Source organism: Panthera onca, chromosome D1 (assembly GCF_046562875.1).
Source record: "Panthera onca isolate mPanOnc1 chromosome D1, mPanOnc1 haplotype 2, whole genome shotgun sequence".
NCBI lineage: Eukaryota > Metazoa > Chordata > Mammalia > Carnivora > Felidae > Panthera > Panthera onca.
The window spans coordinates 92,440,579-92,462,108 of record NC_138348.1 but is presented as its reverse complement, the minus strand read 5'-3'; the positions used below and the strand labels follow the sequence as shown (position 1 = coordinate 92,462,108).

The following is a 21,530-nucleotide window of genomic DNA, read 5'->3' as shown; positions in this document are numbered from 1 at the left end:
TTATTTCTCCTTTGCAATCTCTAATATTTGTATTTGTGCAGTCTTCTTTTTTTTAATTTTTTTAATGTTTATTCATTTTTGAAAGACAGAGAGAGAAGAGCACAAGCAGGGGTGGGGTGGGGGTGGGGGGGACACAGAATCTGAAGCAGGCTCCAGGCTCTGAGCTGTTAGCACAGAGCCTGATGAGGGGCTCGAACTCACAAACCATGAGATCATGACCTGAGCCGAAGTCAGATGCTCAACCGACTGAGCCACCCAGGCGTCCTGTGCAGTCTTCTTCTTTAAGTAACAGGTTAACTTGTGATTTGCTTATTTAGATAAAATTTTTAACTCATTTGTTGTACTTACTTCCTGTTTTCTACCTGTGGCAGACATATCCTAAGGAATGGGATGTATCCAGTGAGTCACAGCCTTGAATAGCCCTCTCCCCTTGAGCGTAAGCAGAACTTGTGTCTTGCTTCTAACCAATAGAATTACCAAAGGTGATGGAATATTATACATATTATTATGTTTCATTATATAATATAGATTTAATCTTAGCAATTAGGAGAGAGACCTTCCCACTGGCCTTGAAGAAGCAGTCATATTGTAAATTGACTATGGGAATAACCGTGTTGCAGAGAACTATGAATGGCCTCTTGGAACTGAAAGAGGCCCTAAGCAATAGCCAGAAAGAAAACCAGAACCTCAGTTCTACTACTACAAAGAGATAAATTCTTCTTTTTTTTTTAATATAATTTATTGTCAAGTTGGCTAAGATACAGTGTTCACAATGTGCTCTTGGTTTTGGGGATAGATTCCTGTGATTCATTGTTTACATACAACACACAGCACTCAAACCAACAAGTGCCCTCCTCAATGCCCATCACCCATTTTCCCCTCTCCCTGACCCCACCCCCCATCAACCCTCAATTTGTTCTCTGTATTTAAGAGTCTCTTATGGTTTGCCTCCCTCTCTCTTTGTAACTTCCCCCCCTCCCCACACTTCCCCCCATTCATGGTCTTCTGTTAAGTTTCTCAAGTTCCACATATGAGTGAAAACATATGATATCTGTCTTTCTCTCACTGACTTATTTCACTTAGCATAATACCCTCCAGTTCCATCCACGTTGTTGAAAATGGCAGGATTTTATTCTTTCTCATTGCCAAGTAGTATCCCATTGTATATGTAAACCACATCTTCTCCATCCATTCATCAGTTGATGGACATTTAGGCTCTTTCCATAATTTGGCTATTGTTGAAAGCACTGCTATAAACATTGGGGTACATGTGCCCCTATGAATCAGCACTCCAGTATCCTTTGGATAAATTCCTAGTAGTGCTATCACTGGGTCATAGGGTAGTTCTATTTTTAATTTTTTGAGGAAACTCCATACTGTTTTTCAGAGTGGCTGCACCAGTTTGCATTCCCACCAACAGTGCAAGAGGATTCCCATTTCTCCACATCCTCGCCAGCATCTGTTGCTTCCTGAGTTGTTAATTTTAGCCACTCTGACTGGTTTGAGGTGATATCTCAAGGCGGTTTTGATTTGTATTTCTTGATAATGAGTGATGTTGAGCATCTTTCGTGTGTCTGTGAGCCATCTGGATGTCTTCTTTGGAAAGTGTCTATTCATGTCTTCTGCCCATTTCTTTGCTGGATTATTTGTTTTATGGGTGTTGAATTTGGTAAATTCTTTATAGATTTTGGATACTAACCCTTTATCCGATATGTCATTTGCAAATATCTTCTCCCATTCCATCAGTTGTCTTTTAGTTTTGTTGATTGTTTCCTTTGCAGTGCAGAAGCTTTTTATCTTGATGAGGTCTCAATAGTTCATTTTTGCTTTTATTTCCCTTGCCTTCAGAGACTTGTTGAGCAAGAAATTGCTGTGCCTGAGGTCAAAGAGGTTGTTGCCTGTTTTCTCCTCTAGGTTTTTATGGTTTCCTTCTCACACTTAGGTCTTTCATCCATTTTGAATTTATTTTTGTGTACGGTGTAAGAAAGGGGTCTAGTTTCATTCTTCTGCATGTTGCTGTCCAGTTCTCCCAGCACCATTTGCTAAAGAGAGTGTCTTTATTCCATTGGATATTCTTTCCTGTTTGTAAAAGGTTAGTTGGCCATACATTTGTGGGTCCAGTTCTGGGCTCTCTCTTCTATTCCATTGGTCTATGTGTCTGTTTTTGTGCCAATACCATACTGTCTTGATGATTACAGCTTTATAGTACAGGCTAAAGTCTGGGATTGTGATGCCTCCCGCTTTGGTTTTCTTTTTCAACATTACTTTGGCTTTTCGGGGTCTTTTCTGGTTCCATACAAATTTTGGGATTGTTTGTTCTAGCTTTGAGAAGAATGCAGGTGCAATTTTTATTGGGATTGCATTGAATGTGTAGATTGCTTTGGGTAGTATTGACATTTGAACAATATTTATTCTTCCAATCCATGAGCATGGAGTGTTTTTCCATTTCATTGTATCTTCTTCAATTTCTTTCATAAGTTTTCTATAGTTTTCAGCATACAGATCTTTTACATCTTTGGTCAGGTTTATTCCTAGGTATTTTATGGTTCTTGGTGCAATCATAAATGGGATGGATTTTCTTTCAGTTGCTTCATTATTGGTGTATAGAAATGCAACCCATTTCTGTACATTGATTTTGTATCCTGCGACTCTGCTGAGTTCATGTGTCAGTTCTAGCAGCTTTTTGGTGGAGTCTTTCAGGTTTTCCATGTAGAGCATCATGTCATCTGCAAAAAGTGAAAGTTTGACTTCTTTGCCAATTTGGATGCCTTTTATTTCATTTTGTTGTCTGATTGCTGAGGCTAGGACTTCCAACACTATATTAAACAACAGTGGTGAGAGTGGACATCCCTGTTGTATTCCTGATCTCAGGAGGAAAGCTCTCAGTTTTTCTCCATTAAGGATGATACTAGCTGTGGGCTTTTCATATATGGCTTTTATGATGTTAAGGTATGTTCCTTCTATCCTGACTTTCTTGAGGGTTTTTATGAAGGATGCTGTATTTTGTCAAATGCTCTTTCTGCATCTATTGACAGGATCATATAGTTCTTATCCTTTCTTCTATTAATGTGATGCATCACATCGATTCATTTGTGAATATTGAACCAGCCCTGCAGCCCAGACACACTACAAAGAGATGAATTCTATCAACAGGCCAAGAGTTAAGAAGTAGCTTCTTCCTAAATTAAGTCTTCAAATGAGAACACGGCCTGGTCTACCCCTTGACTGCAGCCTTGTGAGATTCTGAGCGGAGGACCCAGCCAAGCTATGTCTGGACTTCTGACCTATAGAAACTGTGAGATAATGTGTGTGTTTAAGCCACTAAGTCTATGGCACAAAGCACAGAAAGTAACACAGCCATATGAAACAAATACACCACCTCTTAGATTTCTGTTTTTACTTATTGATGGTTCTTTCTCTTTTCTATTTACTTTGTTCTTGGTCTGCTACTTTGAGTTGCATGTTTAATTAATTTCTTACTTTTAAAATTTTATGTGTGTTTAATGCTATGAATTTTCCTCTGATAAATGCTACTGCTGTATTCCATAGTTTTGGATATATCATGTTTTCTGTTAAGAAATTCTGCATTTTTGTGTGTGCGTCCTGGATTTTCCTTTCAATATAAGAGTTGCTTAATAACATGTTTCTATATTTCCAGGCGGTGACACATTTTTGGTCTTGTTTTCAGCTTCCACTTTATTGCGTGTGGTAAGTGAATATTGTTATATTATTTCTATTTCTTGGAATTTGAGTATTTCTTTGAGGACTTGCAAAGATTTCCCAAGTTTAGATATTTGAAAGAACTCATCAGACTTCATAGAACATACATATTCTCTAAGAACATACTTAGCATACTGAATACAGATTTTATTTAAAGACAAAGGATACAGTGCAGCAAAAAAAAGAGAGGGCAGACAAACTTTAGGGAAATCTGGGAGACATTCCATGTGCAAGCTCCCAGGACTCATCATTTACATACATACAGATTGCCCTCTGTCACTGGATTGAACAATCACAATTTATGTGAGGGATCTCAGCTTCAGGAGTACTTTAAACAGAAGTTCTTAATGAGGGTGCATGTGGTTGGTAGGGTGGGGTGTGGTTATAATGCCTCTCTGACCATGTGATCAAGCCATGTTGGGAAACAGTTTATTTATATCAGCAAATAAAATGACACTGGGAGTCACCGGGGGAGTTTCAGACTTTAAAGAGAACAACATAAATGTATTTTTATCTTGGCCAAAAGTCCAAGCATCTACTGAGAAAAATATAGCCTTTTACAGTTCATATGTAAATCAACTCTATCCTCCAAAGGGCTAATATATGTGACCAATCTTTGTGAATGTTCCATGGGCACTCTATTATCTGAGTTCAGGATTAGATGTAGGTTTATAAGATCCACCTTAATAATGGTATTATATATGTGTTTAATCTCCTTGCTAATTATTTACCCACATGATCTGGTGATTAGCATGCATTCTTTTTCTCATCATAACTCCTATAATTTCTATAGAAGAGTTGTTACCAAAAGTCATGGCTGTGGTATTGGCTGCCTCAATTTTAATAATTTATATCTTTATTGTAGATTAGTGGCTTTAATAACATGAAGTATATATTCTCTCTTTTGATGATCTGGAGCATAAAATATAGGCTCATGATCCATATTAATTTTTAATATATATTTTCCCATGCATTTATATTTGCACATTTTTAATTGCTTTGATTTGGCCATATTTCTGGAAGGCAGCTATGCTCACCACTATACCACCAACGCTGACTATTTGGCCATATTTCTGAAACATCATAGAGTTGGATTTTGCTCTGTTTACCAAACTAAAATCTTTTTTTTAATTAATTTGGCTGATATGTTTAGTCAGTGCAGTCATGTTGTTTTATGGTGCGTGTGTTTGTGTGTATCTTTTCTACTTTATGGTCTGTTTCCATTTATACTATCTCTTTTTTTCTCTCTCTTTTTTGTTTGTTTGTTTGTTTGTTTATTTATGTAATCTCTACACACAACGTGGGTTTGAACTCATAACCCAAAATCCAGAGCCCCATGTTCTTCTGACTAAGCCAGCCCCTATATTATCTCTTTTTCTAGTTCAGGGGGAGAGTATTATTTAAGAAGATGTGTATTCCCATATAGTTTAAAAATCTTAAGCACATGTTTATCTTGATTTACCTCATGACTTTTCAACCATCAAATCTATCCCTTTTCCAAATTTCACTGTAGTATCCATATTTATGTTGCCGTTATTACACAAGTCAGCATGATTGCAGCAAAATGTTTCTCTCAGTAAGTCATGGTATACTTGGAACATTCCCTCTTCACAAGGATTACAAGACAGTTTTGTATATCGGTACAGATATCTCCCTAAAGAGAGAAGAAAAGTAAAGGTAATTGCCTTACTTAATCACACTGTTTCCCTGGCAATGATGGCTCTCAAAAATCTCATTGGTTTTCTGTAGCCACGGATGAGCCCCAAACTGTGCCTGCATCTCATCTCGGTCTCTCTAGACAGGATCAGGCAAAAGACATCTGCCTCCCACACAGGCTCCACCCGAGGTTGGGGTATGGAGAATTCCATTTTCCCAGCCTCTCTCATGGTCCCTGTTCCCTCCACACCTTGACCTCAAGGAAGGTGGGCACCACTGGTAATTGTCTTGTGTCTCTCTCTACCTCTTACTTACCTGTAATTTTATCATTATAGTAATAGTGATCTATGGTACAACTCCTGTTATATATCATTAGATTGAACTTCCAGCACTTTTTCAAGTGAGTGAGGCATTTGAATCCATCAAAGAAGTCACAGTGATAGCAAAACCGAATCCCTAAAGAGAGAAAAGATTTAAAGCAGAGCTCTAGGGAAAGTAATTCTGCTACCTCTCCTGTCAACATTTACACTGGTGAGGTATAGATGTCAAAGAAGGAAGCTGACACCCTTCCCAACTTCTGCCAGGGGTCCTTACTCCCCTGAGTGGGTGACAGCTATGACTCCAAGGATTCAAGACTCCTCTCCCCTTCACCGAAGTCTGGGGACATAAAGAAGACATTAGAGCACTGAGTGCAGAGAGTGGAATATAGTCAGGGAGGGTAGAAAATCTGTGAAAAAATCAGGAATGTCCCCTCTCATTGTGCCATTATTTATCCAAAAACTGCAAACCAACTACACCATACCTTTTGATGTCAGGACTCTGTCTCCTATGAGGAGAAGAAGAAAAATTCTCTATCAGCCATTTTACAGTAGCTCAAAAGTCAAGTTGAGAAACCACCTCGGTTTCCTCCCCATATAGCCTCTCACCACCCATCACTGCCTCCCTCACAGGTTTTACCTTCATCCATGAAGAGCACTGTGAATATGCCCAGCAGAAGCAACTGGAACATCCCGGGGCCCATTCCTAAGATGGTCCCAGTGAGATGTCCCAGCTTTATTTATTCCCATCACTTGCCCTCAGGCATCCCACTAGATCACATGATTTCAGATCAAGCCACCTGAATCCTCTCTACAACGTTCCCAGGAGACGGTACATCCTGTCTGCATTTGTATTTCTCCAGATACTTGGAACTCAGCCCACCCAGACAGCTCACTTCACTTTAGTAGATCTAGTATAAGGAACTGATTAACGTTGGTGTAGAATCTCTCTCCCTAGTACCTCTTCACTTCGCTTGTTCTATTCGTTGGCCTACACGGAGCATGTCTAAGCCCACGTTCCAGGACAGCCTTTCACATGTAGCAAATCTGGGGGCCCTGAGCCTTGCGAGGGAGTGGCTCAGTCCCTTTCAGGTACCATAACCATCCAGACACTGGCCTCAGCATGACCTCCAGCGGTACTCCCTCCCTCCCTCCCTCTCAAAGCGAGTCGTCACTGCCACCAGGATACTCCAGATGTGGTCTGACCGCCCAGCGTTAACACCCCTCTGAGAGATGGATGGGGCAGCACAAGAAAAGGGGATGCAGAGGTGAAGATGATCAGTTTCCCTTCAGCTTTATTCACTAATTTGTTCAAGGGAGACAAAGACCGGAAACGATTCCAGTGGGGAGACGTACACTGGGGATTATGGGGAGAGAGGAAGACATATTTGGATTAGTCACTAGAAAGGGGACAGAGGGGGGAAGGGAGCAGGGAGGGCTGGAAATGAGCTTTCCCATCAGTCCCCTGCCTTTGCCTCACTTCCTCCAGATGGTGCCACACATTTGTGCCTCCCTCCTTCATCTACTAAGTGTCACTTTATCACCGAGGCTTTCCAATGTACACACATGTAAATAGGAAATATTTGTATATACGTGCAAAACTCCCTTTCCACGCTTGCCACGTCCCTTTCCCGTTTTCTCCGGCATGCTCAAGCCGCTTTGTCATTCTAAGACTTTCCTTATTTATGTTTTCTTGCCTCTTTCCCCTCTCAAGAACGAAAGCGCCCTGAATGCAAGATTTCCCTGTGTTGTGTTTGCTGCTTTCTCCTCAGCACTGGGATGCCTTGCAATTATCAGATAGGCAAGATTATCTGATGAAAAAGTGAATGCATCGTTGGTGTGGTTAACCTGAGACACGAGGGAACGGTGAAAAGCCCCTAGAACCAAGTTGCGGGATGACCTGTGGTTGGTGATCACCACAGAGAAGACAGGCGATGGCAACGGCAGATTCCCCTGTCTTGGGGACAGAGTGAGTGTGGGGCCCACTTATCTGAGTGGACTTATTCCCAGAGCCAGACACATGCTATTCCCAAGTACGATCCCTCACATAATCTTCGCCAGGAAGGTACTCCCTGTACATCTGGGATGGAGGCCCAAGGGTGCTACCTACCTGCTACGTGACCTTAAACAAGTTACTCATTTCTCTGGGATCTGGGACCTCACAGGTGAAATCAAGGGCTGTCAGAGGTATATCAGCTGTAGTTATTAGGACTTAATAAATTCACATATGATAATGGTCAGTAAGACCCTACTTGGTGGCAAACATTCTTGATTTCTTTGACTTCTCTGAACAACCACATAGCTTAGAAATAATTGACCTCATCTGCAAGTGTGCCTGAAGCCCAAGTACACTTAGAGATGAAGTATTATTCCCCAGGGAACGAGGTTGGACGCGGTGAGCATATCCTTCCACTACATCATGCTGTTTCTTTCTCTTTATAATCCGAGAAGGGTTGTACATGATACGTATGAGATTCTGGTTTCTTATTGTGAAAATTGTGACTTTATCAGTGTACCTGTCTTCCCTGTTGAATGTGAGGCCCAGAAATGGTGGGAGATTCAGGAGCCGGTGCCCTGGTAAATCCCTTTAAATGGGCTAACACCTGAGTTGCCTTCCAGACTCAGCCAGAAGCTTTGGCTAGCTGCTTAGCCTTTCAACACTTCTGTCCTCAGGATCTTAGTGTGTGCCTCCGACAGACCTTGGACACCCGTGGCCACCTCTCCCTCCCACAGAGAGAGAGGATGTGCTGTCCGGGCATTCTTTCCTCCCCGCCTCCATATCTGAGCCCCCAGAACTAGGTTCCCAGCCCTCCCCTGGGGCCTCTCCTGGGGCTGAGGGTCTGAACCTTCTCCCCTCCACCCCTGGCTCCTATTCAAAGCCTTTCCAGCCTGCTGCCCCTTCCTAGATGGGTGGTTGAAGGACTCGCTGTCCTGCTCTTTGTTGCTCCCGCCCTCCCAGAGGCTCAACCTGTACCCACGTCCTATCTCTGCAGACAGAGGAGAAGGTAATGGACTTGAGGCCACATCTGGCTCCTTTGTAGTCAGCCCCTGGTTGGGCTCACTTTGTCCCTGCAGGAGGGCAGCGAAGGGGCAAAGGATACAGGGAAAAAGAAAATAAAAGCAGAACACCACCCCCACTCACACAGAGAAAGTTCCCTACATAGAGCAATATCCCCTTCAACCATTTCTGCCAACCTCAGACTAGCACTTTCCCTGGCCCTGCTCAGCAGGGAACACACCTGAGGGTGGGATCATCTGGTCCCAGGTGAGTCCACGACAAGAGGGAGCCTTGCTTTATTACAGGACTCCATCTGAGCCCCACACACCCAGAAAAAAGGACATGTGTGACGGAGGTCCAGGCTCGTTTCTCCTCCATGACCATTTCCCTTGCACGCAGTGCAAACCTGCCTCACTGCCGGGCCAGCAGGGGACATGGGGTCTGGCTGACTCGTTCTCCTGGCTGGCCCTTCACCCAGGCCTGCCTCAGAACTGCACTCCCTCTAGTAGCTGGACCCACCCCACATCACTGCCCTGCATGCCTGGGTCTCACTCCAGAAACCCTTGCCGTCCCCCCATACTCAACCCGAAGCAGCCCCACTTCCCTCCTTTCACTGTCCTTCAGACTTTCTCGCTGTGGGCAGCCTTGAAGGTACCGTTTTCCCCAGTGGGTCCAATGGAGGCGTTGGGCATGGAAGCAATAGAGCCCCATGTCTTTATTTTACGCCTAAGAAACAGGACTGAATTGCAATTTCCCCGCAGTGTGAAGACAGAGGGAGATCCTGATCTGGGTGCTCTCAGCTATCAGGTCAGGGATCATGTCTGACTGGTGCTAACAGAGCAAGAAACGGGAATTCAGGGTCAGACATGGATTCTGGGTCACCACTTCCCATCGATTCGGCTCCTACCACATGCCCTGCTTTGGAGCTTAACTCATCTAACCGAGTTGACAGCGGATGGATTGTGGGGAGGCCAGGAGTGACAATGGACTTCTTCAAGAGGACTCCTCCTCAAAAGCCCCTATTTCCCGAGGCTTTTCTTACACTGAGTCAGCAGGATCTCAGTCTCTAAGGCAGTGAGGGCTTTGCCCTGAAGTCCTGTTCCATTGCCCCAGCCCACTGCCTAACAGCCCCCTGTTCCAGTTGTTGCCCACCCCGTTTTGGAGTGATGAGTACGGGATGGAAGGCTGCTGCAAGCCACCCCTAACAGCAGTTCTTGCCCAACTTCCAGGACTGCGGTCACAGTAAATGCTCATGTGCTTTCTTTTCTTTTTTTTTTTTTTTTTCTTTTTCAAAATGTAAGTTAAGTTCTAATTCGTTAACATATAGTGTAATATTGGTTTCAGGTGTAGAATTTAGTGATTCATCACTTACATATAATACCCAAGTGTCAACATAACAAGTGCCCTCCTTAATACCCATTACCTATTTAGTGTGCTTCCCTCGACAGGCTGCTAGGACATTGACCAGTCAGTCTGGAGAAGAGGGACTAGAAGTTATAGTGCTCCCGAGTTATTCTGCTCGGGAGCAGTATAACTTCTGCCTGTTCTCATCTACCCAAGAAAACCCTGGTGTGCAGGAGAGTGAGAATATTGACCTAGGTTCACACAAATTTGTTAGAAAGTTATACTGGGAAAACTTGGACCCACCACTGTGCAGCATAATTCTATGAAATTCACTATTTCTATTTCCCAAGCAAAAGTGAACAGAATGTTCTGTCATGTATGTTCCCCCAATGCCAAAGCACAAGAACATAACTGAGGTAAGATAATGGAAGACTTGGGTGTGTGGGAATCTCAGGAGTCACACACATCCCCCTAGCCTGAGTAGGTGTCAGATGCATCAGCCAACAGACTACTCTCAGAGGTCACCTGTCCAAAGAGGGCCACAGCCCAGGCGCTGCAGCTGAGGCTCTAGCATGGCAAGGAGACAAAGCTGGCAGTGGGGTTAGTGCAGGAGTGACCTGCTAAAGGTTAACTATCTTTAAGGCTTAGAGTCATCTTGTCTGGGAGTAAGCAGGAAGAGAAGATCAAGAACAATTTCTTCTAGAATGGCCTTTGAAGTCAGAGACTCCGGTTCAGAACAGACTGGTTTCTCTCGGATGAATGAGCAGCAAGAAAATTAAATGAATTCCAATTTACCAAAAACAAGGGGAGATCTGGAGTTCTAAAAGCCAGGGTGACCAAAAATTGAAGGAATATCTAAAGGATTGTGTAAAATCTCTAAATGAATCTCAACTGAAACGTTCTGGGGATGTTCTCCTTGTATCTCTTCCCCCATCTCCAGACCTCCCCTCTCATTGTGATTTTCTGAGCATCTCCAAGTGCTTTTCTAGATACCAAAGTCCTAGGCACAAGTAGTTTCTTCTAGGAAAGGGCATAAAGAGCCTGGTTCAGGATTATCAGAAGGGACTCTATTCCCAGACCAAGCCCAGAGTCAGGCACAGCTTCCAGGATTTTGAATGCTGAGTCAATTCTACCACTCTCCCCTTGCTTTCCCAAAGGCCTGACCCTGGGTCTCCCAGATCTCCCTATTTGCCCCTATTTTGTCTTTGAAAGATAAAATTCAACTCCTCAACCCTTCCCACAATGACTGACTACATGAGAACATCCAAGTCAGAGAAAGACTGAACACAGAGGGGCATAATTCTTAAATGCTGCAATTATGGCATCTAAAATACCAAGCTTTGTGCAATGCTCACCTTCCAGGGTCTCACTCAGTGGTACCACTGCACCTTTGTTTTGTCTCCTTGCCTGTACTTCCCTGACCTTTCTTTCTTGACAGGGACTTTTCTAAGTAATATGTGTATTCCCACTGAAACCAGGGTGCAGCAAGGGTGAGGTTAACAATAGTTTCTTCTCTGCTTACCTGGCTGCCAAAGAGGAGGACTTCTGGACCACAAATGTTTCCTGTTACTACAAACAACACGTTCTGCCCTAGGGCACAGAGACCATTTAAGAATCAAAAACTGCTTCTTCTTTGGACAGCCAAGCTCCATAAATTTAAAGCAGCTGCTTTAGAAGCTGTTGTTTGCATAAGAAAGGTCGGATCGTCCCATAACCATTGTGAGTCACAAATTTTTATATAAATTGAAAAAGCAGCTCCTACATCTACCTTTTTGATTTGGGAGATGAGAGTGATGATCTATCTTTCTGTGTTCCCTCTTTGAAAGAGAATATCAAGAATATCCAGTCTTGGAACACCTGGGTAGCTAAGTCAGTTTTGCATCTGACTTTGACTCAGGTCACGATCTCACAGTGTGAGAGTTTGAGCCCTGCATTGAACTCTCTGCTGTCAGCACAGAGCCCGCTTCGGATCCTCGCTGTTCCTCCCCCTCTTTGCCCCTCCCCCACTCTCTCTCTCTCAAAAATAAACAAACATTTTTTAAAAAGAATATCCAGTCTTAAAATGTGGTTCTAAAAACAGCAGTTTCAGGATTTCAGCCAGGTCTTTTGGTAGCCATTGGTTGGCAATCGAGCACCAGATACTCTGTTGCTTGAAAAAGATAGTAAGATCCATGGCCTCGTTTTTCTGTTCATCAGGATGTGTGTGCATGTGTGTACATACATGTGTGTGTGCAGGTGCATGCATACCATTATTTTCCTGCTGAATGACTGAGAAGACTGAGGAGGAAATATACACCTCATGCTGATGAGCAGTCTTAAAGGGGAAGCAACTTGGCACAGAAACACCACCTAGGACCGGTTCCATGGGTGCAGAGACCCAAACCCCTCTTGAATGGCATGCCAGTGGTAAAGACCTCTGGACCACAGACTGCTTCTATCGTTCTCCTCTAGATTACAGAGGATCTTTTCCTTAAATACGATCCCTATGGCTACCTGAATAATTCACTTTGGGGGAAACAACCTGTAGATTATTATATGTCAGGATATATACTAGTGTGGAGAAAGTAGATCTGCTGCTGATGGCAGGAAGTAGGGCACCTGAGGATACCTGTTCTAAAGGGGGGGGATTTATACTATGGAGGATTTAAGAAAGGTATGAACCTGAAGACAGACAACCGTAGTCAGGAATTGGGTTGTGCCCATGAAGGCCCCACTGGTAACGGATTTTCCTTTGTGTTTGTGTTACATCCCTTGAACCATGAGAATAGGCATAGCCTGTGTACAGGTGAAAATTTTTGTTTCCCTTGTCAAACAAACCTTCTCAACTATCATAACATTCTTAAGTTTCAAACATCCATACACCCCTTTACTGTGGTATTACTAGGAATAAATGAATGGCACAGAAGTGCAGCCCCCCCACTTCTATGCCTCAGCTGAGCCATGAACCATGACAGCAGCATCTTCTCAGTTGAGCATTATGCTTCAGACCACCTGGGTTCGAATCCCTGGTCTGTCTTTTACTAATGATGCAATCATGCCCAAGTTGGCTAATGTTTCTGTGCCTTCCTTTTCTTATTAAGAAAGATAATTACACGAATTACAGTATAAATTCATACTAATAACTGGGTTAATTTAAAAAATAATTATATTCACCTCATAGGGATTTTGTGACAATGAAATTTGATGATGCACGTAAATAGTGTCTACTACAAGAAAATGCTCATTAGATGCTTATGATTATGATTAGTATAGCTGACGCTTGAACAATGTGGAGGTTAGCAGCACCAACGCCCTGCTCAATCAAAAGTATGCATGTAACTTTGACTTCCCCAAAACTTAACTACTAATAACCTACTGTTGATTGAAAGCTTGACCAATACGCGTTTTGTATGTTACAAGCATTATACTGTATTCTTACAATAAAGTAAGCTGGAGAAAAGAAAATGTTATTAAGAAACTCATAAGGAAGACAAAACACATTTATAGTACTATAGGAATACTTATTTTAAAAAGTCTGCATATAAGTGCAGTTCAAACCTATGTTGTTCAAGGGTCAACTATACAGCCAAAGAATTCCAGGAAGTGGCTAAGATGTCGTTGAATAAGAGTTCCGGTGGAGGTGAAGCGAACGTGGAACATCAGCTACTGCATTTAACTGGCATAGAAGTGAATATGATAACACAAATCCCTTTTACTCTCAAATAAACTTGCAGCAGAAGCCCTCTGAAGGGGCATTTACAAGGAGCACAGACTCAAAGCCCAGAGAGATGTTTGAATCGCTCCTGGATCAAGCCACTGAAGTGGTCAGGCCTGAGGCAGAGGGGCAGCTGAGAGTGAGAGAAAGCCTCTGAGACCTGGATTAGACGCTGCCTATGATTTCAAAGCGACTGATGACAATCCTTTTTTTCTCTCCTGAAAATAACATTTTTTTAAATGTAAATTTTAGTTAATCAGCATACAGTGCAATATTGGTTTCAGGAGTATAATTCGGTGATTCATCACTTACATAAAACACTCAGTGCTCATCACAACAAGTGCCCTCCTAACACCCATCACCAATAGCCCTGGGGTGAGTTTTTGGTCTTACAAATAGTTACAGATATCAACATGTTCAATTTCTGACCACTTATCTGAGAGAGAAAAAAAATTCCCTGTGTAGTTATTGAGGTTAGAGAAAAGGTAGAGGAGGCAGAGGAGGGGGCCACACAGCATAGCACTGGAGAAAGTAATGGCTGATGGTTTTGACAGTAAGATATTATTATGGAAATTTAGATGTCTCATGAAGTGCTCTGATAATTTGTTAATTTGAGGAGAAAGAGAGAAGAGATATGACATTGACTTGGAGGAGAATATATAAGGCTTAGAGTTGACATCACAGGCTTAAGCTTAGCTTTCTTTTTTATCTTATTTTTTTATTTTATTTTTTTCATCATGGTAAGTGTACTCTTCAGTCCTATTCACCTATTTCACCCATCCCTCCACCCACCTCCCTTCTGTTAACCATCAGTTAGTTCTCTATAGTTAATAGTTTGTTTCTTGGTTTCTCTTTTTCCTTTGCATGTTTGTTTCTTAAATTCCATATGAGTGAAATCATATGGTATTTGTCTTTTTCTGACTTCTTTTGTTTAGCATTATATTCTATCCATGTCATCACAAATGACAAGATTCCATTCTCTTTTATGACTGAATAATATGCCATTGTATACATGTGTATGTTGTGTATGTGTGTGTGTATATATATATACAACACATCCTCCTTATCCATTCATCAATTGATGCATACTTAGGCTGCTTGCTTACCTTGGCTATTGTAAATAATGCTGCAATAAACATAGGGGTATGTATATCCTTTTGAATTAGTGTTTTTGTATTTTTTGGGTAAATACCCAGTAGTGCAATTACTGGATCATAGGGTATTTACAATTTTGAGGAACCTCCATATGTTGTCTTCCACAGTGGCTGCACCAGTTTGCAAGAGGGTTCCTTTTTCTCCACATCCTCACAAACACTTGTTGTTACTTGTGTTTTTTATTTTTACCATTCTAACAGATGTAAGATGATTATCTCTTTGCAGTTTTCATTTGCATTTCCCTCATGATGGATGATGCTCAGCATCTTTTCATGTGTCCACTGGCCATCTGTATATCTTCTTTGGACAAATGTCTGTTCATGTCTTCTGCCCATTTTTAAAATGGATTATTCATTTTGGGGGTATTAACTTGTATCAGTTCTTTATTTATTTTGGATACCAATCCTTTAGCAGATATGCCGTTTGCAAATATCTTCTCCCATTCAGTAGGTTGCCTTTTAGTTTTGTGGATTATTTCCTTCACTGTGCAGAAGCTTCTTATCTTGATGTAGTTCCAATAGTTTATTTTTGCTTTTATCTCCCTTTCATCAGGAGACACACCTACAAAAATGTTGCTATGGCCAATGTCAGAGAAATAACTGCCTGTGCTCTCTTCACGGATTTTTATGGTTTCAGGTCTCACATTTAGGTCTTTAATCCATTTTGAGTTTATTTTTGTGTATGGTGTAAGAAAGTGGTCTAGTTTCATTATTTTCCATGTGACTTTCCAGTTTTCTCAACACCATTTGTTGAGGAGACTATTTTTATTCATTGTATATTCATTCCTCCTTTGTCAAAGATTAACTGACCATATAATTATGGGTTTATTTATGGATTTTCTACTGTCCCATTGATCTATATAAGTATTTTTATGCCAGTACTATACTGTTTTAATTACTACCACTTTGTAATATAACTTGAAGTCTGAAATTGTGATCCCTCCAGTCTTGTTTTGTTTTTTTCAAGACTGCTTTAGCTACTTGAGGTCTTTTATGGTTCCATACAAATTTTAGGACTGTTTATTCTAGTTCTGTGAAAAATCCTGTTGATATTTTGATAGGAAGTGCATTAAATCTGCAGATTGCTTTGGTTAGTACAGACATTTTAACACTATTTGTTCTTCCGATCCATGAGCATGGAATGTTTTTCCATTTCTTGGCATTGTCATGAATTTCTGTCATCAGTGTTTTATAGTTTCAGAGTATAGGTCTTTCATCTTGTTGGTTAAGTTTATTCCTAGATATATGATTGTGTTGGATGCAACTGTAAATGGGATTTTCTTAATTTCACTTTCTGCTGCTTCATCAGTAGTGTATAGGAATGCAAGAAATTTCTGTACATTGATTTTTGTATCCTGCAACTTTATTGAATTCATTTATCCGTTCTAGTAAGTAGTTTTTTGGTGGATTCTTTAACATTTTCTATACATAGTATCACATCATATGCAAATAGCGATGGTTTTAGTTCTTCCTTACCAATTTGGATGCCTTTTATTTCTTCATGTTGTCTCATAGCTGCAGCTAGGATTTCTAGTACTAGGTTGAATATAAGTGGTGAAAGTGGATCCTTGTCTTGTTCATGATCTTAGGGGAAAAGATCGGTTTTCACCATTGAGTATGATATTCACTGGGATTTTTTCATATATGGCCTTTATTATGTTGAGGTATGTTCCCTCTAAACCTACCTAGTATAGGGTTTTTATCATGAATGGATGTTGTACTTTGTCAAATGTTTTTTTCTGAAACCATTGAAATAATCATATGGTGTTTATTCTCTTATTGATGTGACATATCCTGTTGATTGTTTTGCAAATATTAAACCATCCTTGTATCCCGGGAATAAATCCTATTGATCATTGTGTATGATTTTTTTAAATGTATTGTTGGATTTGGTTTGCTAATATTTTGTTGAGGATTTTTGTCTCTATATTCATGAGAGATATTGGCCTGTAGTTCTCTTTTTCTGTGGTGTCTTTATATGGTTTTGATATCAGGGTGATACTGGCCTCATAGAATGAATTTGGAAGTTTTCCTTCCTCTTCTATTTTTTTGGGAATAGTTTGAGAACAGGTATTAACTCTTCTTTAAATGTTTGATAGAATTTGGCTGTGAAGCTCTCTGGTCCTGGACTTTTGTTTTTTGGGAAGTTTTTTAAATTACTGATTCAATTTCATTGCTGGTAATTGCTCTGTTCAAATTTTTCTTTCTTCCTGTTTTAGTTTTGTTAGGTTTCTAGGAACTTATCCATTTCTTCTAAGCTGTTCAATTTGTTGGCATATAGGTTTTCATAATCTGTTACAATTGTATTTCTGTAGTGTTGGTTATTTCTCCTCTGTCATTGGTGATTTTGCTTATTTGGATCTTGTTTGATGAGTGTGGCTAGAGATTTATCTATTGTGTTGATCTTTTCAAAGAACCAGCTCCTGGTTTCATTGATCTGTTCTATTATTACTATTATTTTTTTAGTTTTGGGTTTTCTTTTTCTCTTTCTATCTCCTTTAGGTATAAATTATGTTGTTTATTTGAGATTTTTTATTTTTTTTAATTTTATTTTTTATTTTTAAAATTTACATCCAAATTAGTTAGCATATAGTGCAACAATGATTTCAGGAGTAGATTCCTTAGTGTCCCTTACCCATTTAGCCCATCCCCCTTCCCACAACCCCTCCCATAACCCTCAGTTTGTTCTCCATATTTTTTTTGAGCTTTTATATTTTTTATTCTTCATTTAACTTTTAAAACACTACTATAGTTGAATATTAAAACAAAAACAATAATAGCAAGTAGTGAGCTATGATTATAGTCCTTCATTCATTCACTACTGCATATAAAATGCCAGCAGTGTTCTTCACTGGCCCCATTAAGAGGTCTGACACTGAACACCTCCCCTAGGGTGATGTTCATCATCCTCATACGCTTCTCCATTGTAATGGCGCCTTCTTTCCTGATTTGGATCAAAGTCCACCAGTTCTACCTGGTCCATTTCATCAGTCTCTTCTACTTCCTTCCTCTCAGGTAGGCGCTTTTCCAGCAAAGACAGTTTATCAGGAGAGAGAAAGCCATTCTCCGGGAAGTTTACCTTAAATTCGATGATTAGGTGACCCTTTTCGTATGGTCTACGATAAATTGGCATGCCTTCATTCAGCACACACTTGATATCTCCATGCTTGACAATCTGACCTGGATGAGAGGTAATGACAATGGTTCTGTTGTCTAGAGTAGATATTGGCTTTTGAAAGCCGCACAGTGCTTCAACCAGCTGTATGTCCATACACATGAAAAGATGCCCTCCTCGCCTAGTAAAAACAGCATGGTCCTTCTGATCTAAAACAATGATAATATCTCCTGGTTCCAGTCCAGGTTCTTGGTCTCCTTCACCATGGAATGTTACCTTCTGGCCATCTTTCATGCCTTTGTCAATATGAACTTCTAGAATCTTCTTTTCTCGAACTATCTTCCTTCCATTGCAGCTTTTACATCTATCTTTAGGACTGATCCGTTTCCCATGGCCCTGGCACTCCATGCACACAGATTGAATTTGCTGAACCATTCCAGGTCCTATCTGATGAATTCTTATTTGCATTCCAGTACCTCGGCAATTGGGACAACATTCTACCGCTCCTTTCTTACCACCTTGGCCTTCACATTTGTCGCAAATCACATTCTTTTGCAGAGCTAGTTTTCTTGTTGCACCATTATATAAATCTTCTAAGGTTACAGAGAGCTGATGCACAACATTTTTACCTCTCCTCTCTCTCTGCATCCTTCCTCCTCCTCCAAAAAACATATCAAAGATGTCCATGGGGGAGCCAAAACCACCACCTGCTCCACCTTCTTTAATTGCCTGTTCTCCTCCTTTGTCATATAATTCCCTTTTCTTCGCATCAGAGAGCACTTCATAAGCTTGAGAAATCTGTTTAAACTTCTCTCCTTCATTTGGATTCTTGTCAGGGTGGTACTTCAAAGCCTATTTCCTGTAAGCCTTTTTCAATTCTTCCTGGGTGGCATTGGGTTTGACCCCCAAAACATCATAGTAAGTAGTTTCTTTCACCATTTTCTACAGCCGGTGAGGGGGCCGAGGCCGGTGTGGGAGAGCGGGAAGGAGCACGTTGCTGGGCGCAGCTCGGGCAGCCGCCGCTCCTCCGCTTTTCAGCGAGCGTTCTGGAAAGTTCCGCCTGGCGCGCCGCATCCGTCGTCTTTTGTAGCCCTGTTCTCCATATTTATGAGTCTCTTCTGCTTTGTCCCCCTGCCTGTTTTTATATTATTTTTGTTTCCTTTCCCTTATGTTCATCTTTTTTTTCTCTTAAAGTCCTCATATGAGAGAAGTCATATGATTTTTGTTTTTCTCTGACTAATTTCACTTAGCATAATACCCTCCAGTTCCATCCACGTAGTTGCAAATGGCAAGATTTCATTCTTTTTCATTGCCGAGTAATACTCCATTGTATATATATACCACATCTTCTTTATCCATTCATCCATTGATGGACATGTGGGCTCTTTCCATACTTTGGCTATTGTTGATAGTGCTGCTATAAACATGAGGGGTGCATATGTCCCTTCAAAATAGCACATCTGTATCCCTTGGATAAATGCCTAGTAGTGCAATTGCTGGGTCGTAGGGTAGTTATATTTTTAGTTTTTTTGAGGAAACTCCATACTGTTTTCCAGACTGGCTGCACCAGCTTGCATTCCAACCAGCAGTGTGAAAGGGATCCTCTTTCTCCCCATCCTTGCCAACATCTGTTGTTGTCTGAGTTGTTAATGTTAGCCATTCTGACAGGTGTAAGGTAGTATCTCATTGTGGTTTTGCTTTGTATTTCCCTGATGAGGAGTGATGAACATTTTTTCATGTGTCAGTTGGCCATCTGGATGTCTTCTTTGGAGAAGTGTCTATTCATGTCTTTTGCCCATTTATTCACTGGATTGTTTGTTTTTTGGGTGTTGAGTTTGATAAGTTCTTTATAGATTTTGGATACTAACCCTTTATCTGATATGTCATTTGCAAATATCTTCTCCCATTTTGTTGGTTGCCTTTTAGTTTTGCTGATTGTTTCCTTCGCTGTGCAGAAGAGTTTTATTTTCATGAGGTCCCAGTAGTTCATGTTTGCTTTGGTTTCCCTTGCTTCTGGAGACGTGTTGAGTAAGAAGTTGCTGCGGCCAAGATCAAAGAGGTTTTTGCCTGCTTTATCCTTGAGGATTTTGATGGCTTCCTGTCTTACATTTAGGTCTTTCATCCATTTTGAGTTTATTTTTGTGTATAGTATAAGAAAGTGGTCCGGGTTCATTCTTCTGCATGTCGCTGTCCAGTTTTCCCAGCACCACTTGCTGAAGAGACTGTCTTGATTCCATTGGATATTCTTTCCTGCTTTGTCAAAGATTAGTTAGCCATACATTTGTGGGTCCATTTCTGGGTTCTCTATTCTGTTCCATTGATCTGAGTATCTGTTCTTGTGCCAGTACCATACTGTGTTGGTGATTACAGCTTCGTAATACAGCTTGAAGTCTGGGATTGTGATGCCTCCTGCTTTGGTTTTCTTTTTCAAGATTGCTTTGGCTATTCGGGGTCTTTTCCGGTTCCATACAAATTTTAGGATTGTTTGTTCTAGCTCTGTGAAGAATGCTGGTGTTACTTTGATAGGGATTGCATTGAATATGTAGATTGCTTTGGGGAGTATCGACAGTTTAACAACATTTGTTCTTCCTATCCAGGAGCATGGAATCTTTTTCCATTTTTTTGTGTCTTCTTCAATTTCTTTCATAAGCTTTCTATAGTTTTCAGTGTATAGATTTTTCACCTCTTTGGTTAGATTTATTCCTAGGTATTTTATGGTCTTTTGTGCAACTGTAAATGGGGTCTATTCCTTGGTTTCTCTTTCTGTCACTTCATTGTTGGTGTATAGGAATGCACCCGATTTCTGTGTGTTGATTTTATATCCTGCAACTTTGCTGAATTCATGAATCAGTTCTAGCAGTTTTTTGGTGGAATCTTTTGGGTTTTCCGTGTAAAGTATCATGTCATCTGCGAAGAGTGAAAGTTTGACTTCCTCCTGGCCAATTTGGGTGCCTTTTATTTCTTTGTGTTGTCTGATTGCAGAGGCTAAGACTTCCAATACTATGTTGAATAACAGTGGTGAGAGTGGACATCCCTGTCTTGTTCCTGATCTTACGGGGAAAGCTCTCAGTTTTTCCCCATTGAGGATGATATTAGTATTGGCTCATTCATATATGGCTTTTCTCGAGGTATGCTCCTTCTAGCCCTACTTTCTTGAGGGTTTTTATCAAGAAAGGATGCTATATTCTGTCAAATGCTTTCTCTGAATCTATTGAGAGGATCATATGGTTCTTGTCCTTTCTTTTATTGATGTGATGAATCACGTCGTTTTGCGGATATTGAACCAGCCCTGCATCCCAGGTATAAATCCTGCTTGGTCATGGTGAATAATTTTTTTAATGTTTTGTTGGATCCGAGATTTTTTATTTTTATTTTTTTTTGCTTCTTGAGGTAGGCTTGTCTTCCTATAAACTTCCTTCTTAGAACTACTTTTGTTGTATCCCCCAAATTTCGGACCATTGATTTTACTTGTTTCCATGTAACTTTTGATTTCTTGGTTAACCCATTTGTTGTTTAGTAGCATGTTATTTAA

The 21,530-nt window shown here is 40.9% G+C and overlaps 1 pseudogene; it reads right to left on the bottom strand.

Moving 5' to 3' along the window:
• Positions 1 to 17,686: 17,686 nt before the first annotated feature.
• On the bottom strand, positions 17,687 to 19,055 carry LOC132676581 (dnaJ homolog subfamily A member 1 pseudogene; annotated as a pseudogene).
• Between the last annotated feature and the right edge of the window lie 2,475 nt (positions 19,056 to 21,530).